The 15,496-nt window shown below is 45.5% G+C and overlaps 1 protein-coding gene across 1 annotated transcript in view; it reads right to left on the reverse strand.

Annotated features, from left to right (window-relative positions):
- The window catches only part of APBB1IP (amyloid beta precursor protein binding family B member 1 interacting protein), a 209,269-nt gene extending 194,113 nt beyond the window's left edge, over positions 1–15,156 (reverse strand). Inside the window, exon 1 of the mRNA XM_075315539.1 lies at positions 15,089–15,156. The gene's annotated coding sequence lies outside the window, so the exon portion shown is untranslated. The remainder of the gene's footprint in view (positions 1–15,088) is intronic.
- Between the last annotated feature and the right edge of the window lie 340 nt (positions 15,157–15,496).

A 15,496-nucleotide genomic window follows, 5' to 3' on the forward strand; every position in this document is an offset into this window, starting at 1 on the left:
TCTGCTGCAGGGGGTGATTCATACCTCAGCAGCAGTCACAGGAGTAGGTGCGCGCTCGGCTCTGTAATGAATAGTAGAAGGGAGAAACAGCGAGGCGGGGCTACAGTGGGTGGGTGGAGCCGGGACAAACAGCCTCACGGGCGGGACCCGGGATCAAAGGCTCAGAAGAGGGACTGTCCCGCTGTATCCGGGACGGTTGGGAGGTATGAGGAGATGATGTCCCTGCTTCGAGCCTCACAGGCCAGTTAATCTTCCAATGCGGCCCATGTTTTAATGGCACAGCTATGATGGATGGGAAGTACGCTTTTTCCAATGTCCGCTCACTAGTGATTAGAGGTGCTGATTCACTAGTCCATTCATCACTCCTTCTGTCAACCACTCTGGGACGGACAACTCCATGAACGTGGTTCCCAATCTGCAGCCATCTTCATCAGATACCTTGCTGAGTTCACCACATACTGTGAAACTGTTCCGCAAGTATATTTCTTTACCCACACCACATGGACACTTGTGCTTCGGTTAAAGCCTCCATATCAGCGATACCTGTCTTGACCGATCTCAGCAGTGTCTCCACTGTAACACCCCTTTAACCTGCCTCCATGTGCAGGGTGTCCGGTAGTTATTACCTCAATATAGCTCAGTGACACTGTGACGCCCTGGACTATCAGGTCGTCACAGGGTATTGTGCAATCTGCCCTTCTGAACAGTATCCAAATCCTCCTTGGTTACGGATCCCTAGCCTTCGGTGTTGCTAAGAACAGAGCCAGTCAAAACCCTAGGAACACTCTGCACCACACCCACCAGACACACCATTGGGGGGGCCTGAAGGGAATAGGGCCACCCACTTGGGAGGTTGGTAGGGGAGAGTCAGAAGTGTTAGGAGCAACAGAGTGGAGTGGTGACTCTCAAGTGGAGAGGTCAGGAACTGGGCTCCTCGTATACTAGGTGGCAGACGTTGGTCTGGGCCTGGTAGGAGCAGTAACTCCGGTCGCAGGGGATCGTGTCAAGGGACACAGATCTACCAAAGAGGGCAGCCGGTGGCCTTGAGCCATCTCCGGGCAGGGACCAGGGCACGATGGGGTACGTGGAGCCTAGGCCGGGAAGTAGCTTCACGCATCCTGGTAATTTACCCGATGAGGGTGAAGTCTTCAAGATTCATCCTCCACCCGCTCCAAAATCGGGGTACTAGCGCAATGAGGGGATAGGACTTTCCCAATACATAGTCCAGAAAATCCCAAGCGTGAACCCTGAGAGCAAGCTCACTCCGTTAGCCATACGGGTGAGCGAGACCTGACTAATTCCATACTACAGGGTCCAAATAGTGAAGAAAATGCCACGGAAAAGGTCACAGGCTAACAAGCAACACCAAGGGGCATGGATCCACGTGTGCGCCCTCCCTGCTGCAGCGGTGCTCAGAATTCTGGTTTACAAGTTGTCGGTGTCAGTATTCTTGGACTGAGTGAGTATACAGAAAACCTTTTCCTCCCCAACGGCACCCCTTCACTACCATCACCGGGCCCCCAGGGCAAACCCCCTACCCACGGAGGGGTTAAACACCTTGCTGCCATACTACCACCACCGGGTGCTCCCAACAGCAGCGCTGGTACTCCATCTTACCACCCACTGTGGGTGGCGTAACGAACTTCTAATCCCCCTGTACATATCCCCCCTTTTAAATTCGAGTGTCCGCACGACCCCCCCCATGGGTCCGGGGACCCTTTGAGCCACCGCGGTTCCAGATCCGACCGGCTCGGCTGCTGACATGGGGGCAGTACACCTCGAAAAACCTGGCGTCACGAACATGATACGAGCATAACCCACTTACCTGGGTGACGTGTGCCTTGAAAGCCGAAAACCGCAAGTCAAGAGTCCTTTTCCCGCCAATTCCGTCATCTTTTCGCGCCAAAAAGCTGTCTTCCCCGAGAAATCGCGCAAAGCCTAACCCCGCCCTTTGTTTTGCATGTAAGGCCGGAACCGGAAGTTCACAGAAGGCCACAGCGCGCAAAAGAGTGCTGAGAAAAGACCGAGGGGGGCGTGCCGGAATGTAACAACAGTGTAAGAGAAGCAGGGACACCAGGACTCTGCGATAACATTCCTGGACGACGCGGAGTCAAGATGGCGGAGAGGAACAGCTGTTCAGCGGAAATCCCGGGAGCAGTGCCGCGGATGGAGACGCGGAGGATGGCCGCGGCAGTGCAAACCAGTGAAGTTCAACGAAAGGAGCAGGTAAGCGGTTACCCAGTCCCAGATGATTTCCTTAATCCGGCCGATGCCGCCCCCGCTCCAGGCAAACACTCAGCCGTCGCCTCCACTCTCCGCTGAGACTGACCCTGAGGCGCTGCCCACATCACCGGCAGCGGATCTCGCAACTTCTGAAAGAGATGATAAGTCTGTGGCTTCCGACCAAATTGACCCGGTTACCGTGGACTTGGAACCGGAGGCGATGGAGGAAGGCGATTCGGGTTCCAGTACCCCAGAAGCAGCATGGGTACCACGTTATGGAGGAAACGGCCGCAGGATGATCCTGTCGTCACAGGCACAGTTGGCATTGGAGATCATGGAAATGGAAGCAGAGTCCACTTCAGATGAGGAGATCTCAGTAGATGCAATGGTGGTGGTGCCTATCTGCCGTCGCTGGGGTTTACCAGGGCACTTTGCAAGAGTGTGCCCAAGTGGTACACGACATTAGAATGGGACCGGAACCTGCATGTTTTTAAAGTTTTATATAGACGGCACCCTCCTTGTTGAACCTTTCTCCACTCTTTGTTACCGGGAAAAGGCCATCAGGCCCTTGAGAGGTGCGGTGCTGGTAGATGGCACCAGGAGGCCCTGGTGGGGGTCGGCGCAAGGGGCAACGACGACCAGGTTGCTCAGGGCTTTTTTCAGAAAAGAATATTGAAAAATGTTATAATGCCAGTGGTTTTACGATGCCATAGAACTGTTAGGTATCAGTGTTTTTGTTTATTGTTTTCCACAGTTTGTTGTTTTTCATATAGATATCAGCAAATGAAAGTAAGAGTAAATAATTGAAAATGAACGAAGAAGTTACCTGATTAACAACCAAATTCCTTTTCAGTGTGTACACCCGGTACATGGACTTCGTTATATTTATTAGGTATATCTAAGTAAAAATGGACCACGGTCACAGGACTGGCATGACCAACACAAACTTGTGTATTATAAATAATTGCACCTCCTGTGCCAACCAGAGTTGTCTAAAGACAACACTCGGGACCTTAACCTGGTCACGGACCCGCGGATAGGTTTCCAGGGGGTCAGGTTGTTTGGGTGGCGGGTTATTGGGTCCAGGACACAAGGACTGGACTGTCGCAGGAAGGGGCTGCAACGGAGTAGGTTGAGCCTCCGTTACCATTCAAACCAGTAGCGTCCCACTGTTGGACGATGAACTCTTAAAAGTTAGTAACGTTTAAGAAAAGTGCCTCCCCTGTGTGGGATGAACCTGTTAATAAATGCTTTACTAATATTACTTTTACTTTTTCAACAGTTAAAACAAAATAAACCTCTGCTGTCCTGTAGCTTGGGGACGAGCTACGTTTAACCAAGGGGGAATATGACCCGGGGGCGGTACAACACCACCTGAATCTTGCTAGGAACTATAGGGGATTTCAAAAGGGTCTTCCTTTTCTGCCAGGGGTCGACTCAGGGATACCCCTGTCCATGCTCCGTACAACCTCATAAGAGATGAGGTTGAACCAGTTAGCAGGTTTATTTACAGGGGACAAAAGATGCCAATTGCAGGGGGTATACAAAGGAACAGCAAACAAATCATATTCTATAATGGTACAAGATGTCAGTTGCAAAAGAATCTGAATGTTAGGGGTGATGCTTCCACTTTAAATCACAGCATGCACACTCCTATCTAATCACCATAAAACTACAAATGGCTGCAGCTATGCAAACAATACAGTCCCAGGTTGGGGCCCTGTTGCCGCAGATGTTGGTGCACTTGCTGTAACCGTTGGTGCACTTAACATAATAAAAACAACAACTCCTGCTTAGTGGAAGCATAAGTCACTGTAGTGCTGCTTTGCCTTTTGCTTCAGTATACTTTTCCAGCAAAAGAACTACAAGTCCCAGTAGTAATTACTCAATCTCTTTGCAGATCCTTAGTCGGTCAGAGTTCCAAAGTGTGGCTTCAGGATTCAGTTGTGTGGAGAAGGGGAGGCGGAGGGGGGAAGATTCTATCAACCGCTTGCCTCCTGTGTGATCGTGTTACAGCTTCAGGAATCAGTCTCCCCTCGCACAGAGTTGCAAAACTATCAGTCCTTAGCACAGGCTTATCCTTGCTCCAAGATGGCTGAATCCCTTCACACACTTTAGTACAAATCCTCTCCCCCTTCTTCTTCAGCTCTCTCAGCCAATCAGTCGTGTTCTCTGCTTCTCCTCCTCCCCCAGATTGCTTACAGGACTAAGGGGTACTTTGCTTGCTGCGACATCGCTAGCCGATGCTTGCGATGCCGAGCGCGATAGTATCCGCCCCGTCGCACATGCGATATCTTGTGATAGCTGCTGTAGCGAACATTATCGCTACGCCAGCTTCACGCGCACTTACCTGCCCAGCGACGTCGCTCTGGCCGGCGACCCACCTCCTTCCTAAGGGGGTGGGTCGTGTGGCGTCACAGCGACGTCACACGGCAGGCGACCAATAGAAGCGGAGGGGCAGAGATGAGCGGGACGTAAACATCCCGATCACCTCCTTCCTTCCGCATAGCCGGTGGACGCAGGTAAGGAGATGGTCCTCGCTCCTGCGGCTTCACACACAGCGATGTGTGCTGCCGCAGGAACGAGGAACAACATCGTATCTCCTATTGGTGCGACATTATGAAAATGACCGACGCTACACAGATCACCGATTTACGGCGCTTTTGCGATCGTTTATCGGCGCATCTACGCTTTACACGTTGCAACGTCGTTACCGGCGCCGGATGTGCGTCACTTTCGATTTGACCCCGACGATATCGCAGTAGCAATGTCGCAGCGTGCAAAGTACCTCTTATGAATTGGAGTTGTAGGCAGTGCAACAAAAGAATCAATATCTGTAGAGGTGATTATGTGTGGCTCTCCATCTACATAAAAATGCAGCATGCTCTGGGAATTATTTTTTTTTCTTACAATAGCTTTTTTCCTAAAACCTTTTCGATAGAGCTCCATTACATGAAAGAAAAAAAAACATCAAAATGCTTGAATAAAAAAAAAAAAAAATAAAATTAAAGGGAGCATTGAAATCCATGGTATTTTTAACAGGTTTTTACAAATGCAACCCCCCTTAATGTGATGGAGCCATTATAGACATGGACATGCAACTAACCCACTTTAATTTAAGTCTATCACCAGGTTAAAACTGGACAGTTTATGCTCTTATTTTGCTCCGGCTGCTCTTCTTAGTATTCTGGGATTTTTTTTTTTTTAAATCTGCCTTATGGTTCCAGATATATGGGTCTTTTTTTAGGCACAGTTTTTATGGTCTTTAGCAAGGGGGTGTGGCTTACAGGATTCTCTCGCCGCTTTGGGAAATACCATAGAAATTATTCCTAGATAAAAAGATCCATGGCCGATTTAAACAAACAAACAAAATAAAAACCCGAAATACTCAGGGGAGCAGTAAGAATAAAAGAGGAACAAAAACTGCACACATTTGAACTGGTGAGAGGTCCTCTTAAAAGGCATCATTCCACTTGTGACTTTTAGGATCGCTACTTCCAATAGGTGGCGCTGTGCTAGAGTTTGTCTCCTTTACTGGAGAGACAATTTGAATATTTCCCAGAGGGGCATTGCAGCTATAAGTCCCCTTACCTGGCAGCCAGACTGGCTTGCAAAGTCTCCTTAAGGAGAATAGTGTTCCCCCGTGGTCCCCACATAGCTTTCTCATGAGCCAGATCAGACACCCCCATACTTTGCACTGACGAGGGGCAAGCACCCCGAAACACCGTGTCTGCAAATTGGGATTCTGATCTGGCTTATATATCCTGAGTCATATTGCAAAGGATTGTCGCAAATCCACTTGTGACTTTTAGGATCGCTACTTCCAATAGGTGGCGCTGTGCTAGAGTTTGTCTCCTTTACTGGAGAGACAATTTGAATATTTCCCAGAGGGGCATTGCAGCTATAAGTCCCCTTACCTGGCAGCCAGACTGGCTTGCAAAGTCTCCTTAAGGAGAATAGTGTTCCCCCGTGGTCCCCACATAGCTTTCTCATGAGCCAGATCAGACACCCCCATACTTTGCACTGACGAGGGGCAAGCACCCCGAAACACCGTGTCTGCAAATTGGGATTCTGATCTGGCTTATATATCCTGAGTCATATTGCAAAGGATTGTCGAAAATCCACTTGTGACTTTTAGGATCGCTACTTCCAATAGGTGGCGCTGTGCTAGAGTTTGTCTCCTTTACTGGAGAGACAATTTGAATATTTCCCAGAGGGGCATTGCAGCTATAAGTCCCCTTACCTGGCAGCCAGACTGGCTTGCAAAGTCTCCTTAAGGAGAATAGTGTTCCCCCGTGGTCCCCACATAGCTTTCTCATGAGCCAGATCAGACACCCCCATACTTTGCACTGACGAGGGGCAAGCACCCCGAAACACCGTGTCTGCAAATTGGGATTCTGATCTGGCTTATATATCCTGAGTCATATTGCAAAGGATTGTCGAAAATCCACTTGTGACTTTTAGGATCGCTACTTCCAATAGGTGGCGCTGTGCTAGAGTTTGTCTCCTTTACTGGAGAGACAATTTGAATATTTCCCAGAGGGGCATTGCAGCTATAAGTCCCCTTACCTGGCAGCCAGACTGGCTTGCAAAGTCTCCTTAAGGAGAATAGTGTTCCCCCGTGGTCCCCACATAGCTTTCTCATGAGCCAGATCAGACACCCCCATACTTTGCACTGACGAGGGGCAAGCACCCCGAAACACCGTGTCTGCAAATTGGGATTCTGATCTGGCTTATATATCCTGAGTCATATTGCAAAGGATTGTCGAAAATCCACTTGTGACTTTTAGGATCGCTACTTCCAATAGGTGGCGCTGTGCTAGAGTTTGTCTCCTTTACTGGAGAGACAATTTGAATATTTCCCAGAGGGGCATTGCAGCTATAAGTCCCCTTACCTGGCAGCCAGACTGGCTTGCAAAGTCTCCTTAAGGAGAATAGTGTTCCCCCGTGGTCCCCACATAGCTTTCTCATGAGCCAGATCAGACACCCCCATACTTTGCACTGACGAGGGGCAAGCACCCCGAAACACCGTGTCTGCAAATTGGGATTCTGATCTGGCTTATATATCCTGAGTCATATTGCAAAGGATTGTCGAAAATCCACTTGTGACTTTTAGGATCGCTACTTCCAATAGGTGGCGCTGTGCTAGAGTTTGTCTCCTTTACTGGAGAGACAATTTGAATATTTCCCAGAGGGGCATTGCAGCTATAAGTCCCCTTACCTGGCAGCCAGACTGGCTTGCAAAGTCTCCTTAAGGAGAATAGTGTTCCCCCGTGGTCCCCACATAGCTTTCTCATGAGCCAGATCAGACACCCCCATACTTTGCACTGACGAGGGGCAAGCACCCCGAAACACCGTGTCTGCAAATTGGGATTCTGATCTGGCTTATATATCCTGAGTCATATTGCAAAGGATTGTCGAAAATCCACTTGTGACTTTTAGGATCGCTACTTCCAATAGGTGGCGCTGTGCTAGAGTTTGTCTCCTTTACTGGAGAGACAATTTCATTCCACTAACAATGTTTACAACCTGTGCAAAGAATTGTCGCGCCACAACGTGACCGGAAGCTAGAGAGACTGGACAGAGGGTCCTTAACGCTTACCCTCAAACTAACGGTGAGCCCTATGCTAACCCTCATCCCAGAATTACACGTAAGGGTAGCGACTAGGGATGATCGAATACCTCAAATATTCGGCTTTGCGAATATCCGATGAATAGGTCGTCGCTATGCGAATATTCGATGCGCAATGTAAGTCTATGGGAAGCCCGAATAGTTGTTTTTCAGGTTTCCCATAGACTTACATTGCGCATCGAATATTCGCGAATAGTCGAATAGTGGCAACCTATTTGGCAAATATTCGCAAAGCCGAATATTTGAGGTATTCGATCATCCCTAGTAGCGACGTCTGAGCCTCCAGCTTCACCCTGTCTCCTGTCCTGGCCCTGATGGTAACGTCCCCTCCACACCCACCACCCAAGGGGACAGAACGGGACGGAGACCCCAGAAACACCCCACCAATAATGTCCCAAAGGCAGGGGCAAAACCACATACAGATACCAACAAACAACTAGGGGGAAACATACAGAGGTGAAATGGAACTAACAGGGAATAAGGGAAAGGAACTACCCCAAGGATAACTTCCAAACAACCCACAACCAGTGAACCAAAGCAGCAGCAGCAAAAGGAATGTGTCCTTCCACATCCGGGCCAAGCTACAGAATGATGATGAATAACCAGCACCTCCTGCTGAAGGCAGAGAGTAATCAGTGGAAATCAACAGGAACAGCTGAGCAGAATTTAGGGGTCTGCTGCTGCCACAGAAATTGACATTAATCCCTAGAGTGCCTGAGGAAAGAAACACGTTTAAACTACAAAATCAAAAGGCACAAAGACAACGGCCCTGAGCAAGTCACAAGTTACATGGCACATAGTGACTAATGTGATAAAAACAGATGATACACTTATGATAGGCGATTGAGAGACCCATCAATCTGTTGGCAAATTCAGCAATCACAAAAAAAGAGTTCATATTCACAAACACTACGCCATGCACTGCAATGAGAGAGATGGTTCCTCATGTGCATTACAGCTCCCATAAATTCATAGGAGGAAACATAGAGGTTGTCAGACATGTGCACTACCGCACAATTCACATAAGACTTTAAAGCCTCCGACATCAATATACTGTAGATCCAATCGTTAGATTTTCCAGAGGGCGAACCCCTATCAATCATACATTTATCACCTATTCAGGGGATAGGCGATAAATAGGGATGAGCGGACCCATTAAAATTCTGGGTTGCCAAGTTCGTCTGGACAGTTGTTAAAAGTTCGGTTTGGCACCTGGACTTGACCACGGACCCCGAACTCCATGTAAGTCAATGGAGACTCGAACTTCTGTAAAATGGTTGTAGTAAGGGCAAGGGGGCTGCAAAAGGAAGCAAAATGGGGTAAGAGCATGGCAATTGCCCTGCAAAAATGTGGATAGGGAATAAATAAAAGAAAAAAATGATGTGGGATACCCCAGGTACCTGATTTGTATCAGTTTTGTATTTTTAATCCACCTACCTTTCTTGTTTTTATGCCTTTTTGCATTGAATAAAATTGAAAACATTTGTTTTACGGATTTGTGCTGGTACTATTTCTACTTTTGGATAGTCGGGGGATATAACACCCTTATGACTAGTCCCCATGCTCATTAGCATATCATAAAGGATGTTTAGAAATACTTTTTCTAAAGCTCTCTTTATCTATGCTAGTGTATTCAGGGACAATTAGGCAGGGATTAGCAATATACACCCAGAACTGCTCGTGGCTATGGGTGCATATTGCACCTGACAGGTTCCCTTTACGTAATATAAAGCAATTTAATTCATTTTTTTTTTTATCTTCGTTTTGTATTTTTATTTTAGGATTATGATTGCGAAATATTGCAAATTATATAGAAAAGTCGCCTTTTGATATATAATTGGCAGGAGTTTTCACAAGTGAATGACTTGTGTGTCGGAGCCCAGGCTGCTGTGTGACCGCAATGCTCCTGTAATCTGTCATCGCAGAACACATTTCCTGTGTATACAAGGTTCCTCGGATATTAGTTAAAATGGTTGATTTAAGATCCTGTATGGTTAAAAAATTTTTATTCTTTAGTTTATAGCTCGTTGGATAGGTTACCGGCCACCGCTGCCGTATTAGAGTGGCCGGTATCCTAGCAAAGAGTGTGTGATGCTTGTATGTACAAAGTTTTGAAGCTTTAGTGATGGCGATCGCTTGGTTTCCTGCGCTGTACTACCTCGATTGCCGCCGAGTCTCCGGGTGATGTTACAGTTGAGATCCGGCTTTCACTGCCCGGAGCGGTGCCCATGCTGCTCTCGGCAGTTTAAACCCCTGAATGCTGCGGTCAATGTGAGTACAGCATTCAGGAGGTAGGGAGAAAGATCGCTTACCTCTCCCTGGTGATCGGGTCGCTGTAATGCGATCACAGGGACCCGATCGATGCCATGGCATCCCTGGATCGTCACCATGACAACCCTGGGTTACTGAGCTACGGAGAGCCTCCCACACCATGTCGGATGCATGGTGTGTGAGGCGAAATGTCAGTGCTGCGAGTGCAGCTCTGACCGATATAATCCACTGCAGTGATCGAGCGTTGCAATGGATTATATCAGCAGAAAAAAAAAACGCTGGAAGAATTGACACGCTGCATCTTTTTTCTGCAACAAAATCTGCAAAGAAAAAATAAGCAACATGTGCACAGGAATTCACAATTCTCATAGACTTTGCTGGCATGCGTTTTTCCTTGCAGTATTGATTAAAATCTGCAACAAAAACGCATGAAGAAACGTGAAAAAAATGCAGCCTAAAGCTGGCCGGCCACCTACACTTCTCCTCTGCTGTAGAGGCAAAGGGATTCTGTTTGCAGCATAGGAAAGCGCTCAGTTTGGACTCAGTGCTCATAGGAGAGCACTCAGTGCTGTCATTTCGCTGATCCTAACTGTCAATCATCAGGGGGGTCACTGCCCCCAGCACCCAGGAAGCCGAGATACTCCTTTAAAAGTTAGTATTCACAGCAAAAACTTTGTCAGTTTCTTCCACTATCCAATATACAGTATTTTTTGCAAAAATAAGACACGGTCTTATATTAGGGATAGGGATTATTTTTGGGGAAGGCTTTTTTTTTCCCATGAACAACAATCACATTTATGCTTCAATTTACCTTCAAGGTGTATGGCCAGCTTCAGCTTGAAGGTGTATGGCCAGTTTTAGCTTGAAGGTCTATGGCCAGCTTCAGCTTGAAGGTGGATGGCCAGCTTCAGCTTGAAGGTGGATGGCCAGCTTCAGCTTGAAGGTCGATGGCCAGCTTCAGCTTGAAGGTCGATGGCCAGCTTCAGCTTGAAGGTCGATGGCCAGCTTCAGCTTGAAGGTCGATGGCCAGCTTCAGCTTGAAGGTCGATGGCCAGCTTCAGCTTGAAGGTCGATGGCCAGCTTCTGCTTGAAGGTGGATGGCCAGCTTCTGCTTGAAGGTGGATGGCCAGTTTCAGCTTGAAGGTGGATGGCCAGCTTCAGCTTGTAGTTGTATGGCCAGCTTCAGCTTGAAGGTGGATGGCCAGCTTCAGCTTGAAGGTGCATGGCCAGCTTCAGCTTGAAGGTGTATGGCCAGCTTTGGGGTTAGTAACCTTGGTTAGTAACCTTAACCCTAACTTTCATTCTCAAGGTGCAGTGTCAGTGCCTCTTATGGTAACACTTACTGGTACTCTTAAAACACATTGTGTGGCAGTGGCACTCTTCTGTATGTGGTTATGCGGCTGGTAGGGGGCAGAAGGTGGGAGTCTGGAGCAAGACTTGGGAATGATGGTTGTGAAGTCACACATGGCTGCTACTGCGGGAGCGAGCAGGGCTGAAACTGGTGGGTTTCAAGAGGCAGCACTCGGGAGGCAGGAAGTGGGACTCTGGAGCGGCAGTAAAGCCCACACCATAGCGCAGTAGCGGCCGGGAAGTGAAAGCCAGAAAGCAGCATTCAGGAAGCAGGACTTGGGAGCAGCAACCAACCAAACATCATAGAGCAGTAGTGTCCAGGAGGCGGGAACCAGATGACAACACTCAGGATGTGGGACTCGGGAGTGGGTGAGCAGATTTTACCCTGCCATGGTGGGAGGACGTGGCAGGACCATTTGGGAGCTACATTATCCCTATTCCAGCGCCTCTAGCATTAGGTTATGTCTTTGTGATATTAGTGACATATCCTAGTGCTGGAGGCTCTAACTAACCAGGGCTTATTTTTGGAGTAGGTCTTATATTTAAAACCTAATCCAAAAATTCTTAAATATCAAGCTAGGGCTTATTTTTGTGGAGGGCTTATTTTTGGAAAAACAGGGTTTGTGCTGTAGAAGTTATTGTGCTTACATTTTATTTAATTATCGTTTAAATCACATATAATATTTAACAGTTTTGCAGAAACTTTGAGTTACACATGTTTAGGATGCAATAGTGGAAAGTAGAGCTGTTTTACATAAAGTTTTCATATTTAAAGCATGAGGGGTTACCACAATTAGGAAGTATCTGGATTACGTTTTGGGGAATTTCATTCTTGACATTCCTTTAATAGTATTTTTGGGTAACATAAGTTTGAAGGATGAGGAAAGTTGATTCTCACCAATATTATGATCAATATAAAGAAATTAAAAATTGGGCCACCAAAGCCATGTGCCGCTGCACACTAGTCATATACGGCATATTTTCCATATCAGAGGTGGAAAGACCCAATCCGACAGTTATTCATCCTCCCCATTGGTAGAAGTATTCTCCATAGATACTCTTAAGGGTGCTTTACACGCTGTGAGATTGCTAGCGATGTCGCAAGCAATATGATCTGCCCCCATCATTCGTACGATGTGGTGATTGCTGCCGTAGCGAATAATATCGCTACGGCAGCATTACACGCACATACCTGATCAGCGACATCGCTGTCGAACAATCCCTCCTTCAAGGGGGAGGTTCGTTCTGCGTCACAGCGGGGTCACAAAACGGCCGTCCAATAGCAGAGGAGGGGCGGAGATGAGCGGCCAGAACATGCCGCCCACCTTCTCCCTTCCGCATTGCCGGTGGACGCAGGTAAGGAGATGATCGTCGTTCCTGCGGTGTCACACATAGCGATGTATGCTGCCGCAGGAGCGACGAACAACCAGCGGCATGCACCAGCAACGATATTATGAAAAGGAGCGACGTGTCAACGATCAACGATTTTTGCCGTTTTTGCGATTATTGATCATCGCTCCTAGCTGTCACACGCTGCGATGTCGCTAATGACGCCGGATGTGCGTCACAAACACCATGGCCCCGACGAGATCGCAGTAGCGATGTCGCAGCGTGTAAAGCACCCTATAGTCTTTGGTAAATATAATAGTGATGGACGTCATGCCGCCAACCCTATCCTCCATCAGACAGTCCTCCATTTGTGCCCACACTTGATATTTCCTCCAACCCTTCTTTATATAGTTGAAGGGTTAATTATACCAATTATCCACTTCATCAAACTAACAATAATGTAAAATGCAATGCCACTTAAAATTCATGATTAAAATTGCCCGGGATAATGTAATTGTTTACTGCATCGCTACACAAATCTGAATTAATATTATTCATCCCTTAAAGCAAATTTACTTATAATACTTGCCGGATTATTCATTTTTTTCTGATATAATATTGTTTTGTCATAGAAAACGGTACAAAAAAATAATTGTGGTGGAGAAGGATTAGTAAAATGAAGCCAAATTAGTCTGCATTCTTAATGACCCCATATAATTAAATGGAGTGTCCCTTTAGGATAAGTGCTCACATGGCAGATTTCCATTGTATGTGCTTATAAAATTCATCCATTTATCTGTATCACACCCATAGGTTACACAAGCGACCCCATAGATTCGATTTGTGCTGCAAATGTCCTTAACGTTGGCCAGATATTAAAACATTTGGCCAGTAGAAAGGGTTAATTTAGACAATTTGTGCCATATGTTGTCACCTTTTCAACATAGATATCGGGGGTAAGGTTGATCTGCCATCTTGGGTGCAAAAGCTGGTAATTCCTTCATGCAAAATAACAGATCTGCCTCCGATCAATCAATACCCAAGGCATAAGCAACAAGTCATTCAGAAAATAGCCACCTAAAATCCCTAATCTTTGGCAAGCTTTAGAACATTACAGCTCTTACTGAAAAGAACCCTTTCTAATAAACAAAATGGCACTTATATAAATCATCAAGAATAGCTAAGCAAAAAGTCATTCAGAAAATAGCCACCAAAAATCCCTAATCGTTGGCCAGATTTAGAACATTACAGCTTTTACTGAGAAGAACCCTTTCTAATAGACAAAATGGCACTTATATAAATCATCAAGAATAGCTCCATTTCAACATAAAGTTACTGTAGGTTAAAAAAAATCCATATTCAGTAAAATCTTGTTTTTCAATAATTTCCTAAGAACACTTTTGATTAATCTTTGCAATCAGTACCATTACTTTTAGTATGAAGAATCCTTTCTGAAACACATTTATATAAAATAACCAAGACAAGCACAAATTCCACATAAGCTTAGGATGAACTACAAATGGATATTAAAGAAAAATCTTATTCTTGGATAACCATGCAATGTTTTTAATGAATCTTTGTCCTCTAAAACATCATTACTCTTACTGTAAAGAATCCTTTCTAAAACATAAAATGTAATCTAAATCAGCAAGTAAAGGTATTAATTCAACATAATGTTACTGCAAACAAAAAATATATATTTCGGAATAAGTCATTCTTATATAATCATATGTTTTGGATGAATCTCTGTATTCTATCACAATATAACTTTTACTGTAAAGAATCCTTTCTAAAACATAAAATATAGTCTAAATCAGCAAGGAAAGGTATTTTTTTCAACATAATGAAGTATATATTTTAGAATAAATCATTCTTAGATAATCATATGTTTTGGATGAATCTCTGCATTCTATCACAATATAACTTGTACTGTAAGGAATCCTTTCCAGAAGAATCCATTGGAAACTTTAAAATATAATCTTAATCAGCAAGGAGAGGTATTATTTCAACATAATTGTTACTGCGAACTAGAAATATATATTTTGGAATAAGTCATTCTTAGATAATCATATGTTTTTGATGAATCTCTGCATTCCATCGCAATATAACTTTTACTGTAAAGAATCCTTTCTAGAACATGTAATAAAAATGATGATATCCAAAGTCAAAGAAACCAGTTCATGTTTTAATATAATTTCTCCCTTGTGATAATGAAGTCTCTCTAAATAATAGCCAGACATTAGTTATCGTAGTAGTGACAATACATGGCAGATAGCCCCTTACCTTTTCTATAGGTTTATAGCTGTCCTTTCTGGAATAAGGCAGAATCTAAAAACACATGTGTGTTACCTTTTAGATATAAGTATTTATGAGTCAGTGTAACACTTCTTGTTTGAGCTTACCCTCCCCTCCCCCAAAGAGGAAGTGGTGTGCGTAATTAGCAAAGAGCGGGGAAGGTGTGTCCTCGAACCAGGGTTATCTTTCACAATCAACAAATGTATATTTTTGATTTTTTTTTTTTGCAGCTTTGTTGTAAGGGTTGGGTCTCAAAAACAGTTTTATTTTCTCATCCGTGAAAATCGGAGCACACTCGGATGTCCTCTGAATTCGGGCCGATCTTCTTCTATGGACTCATGTGTGATCCAATTTACGGAGACAACTCGGACAAGCCGCAATTTTTTCCTCCAAAAG

Source organism: Anomaloglossus baeobatrachus, chromosome 6 (assembly GCF_048569485.1).
Source record: "Anomaloglossus baeobatrachus isolate aAnoBae1 chromosome 6, aAnoBae1.hap1, whole genome shotgun sequence".
NCBI lineage: Eukaryota > Metazoa > Chordata > Amphibia > Anura > Aromobatidae > Anomaloglossus > Anomaloglossus baeobatrachus.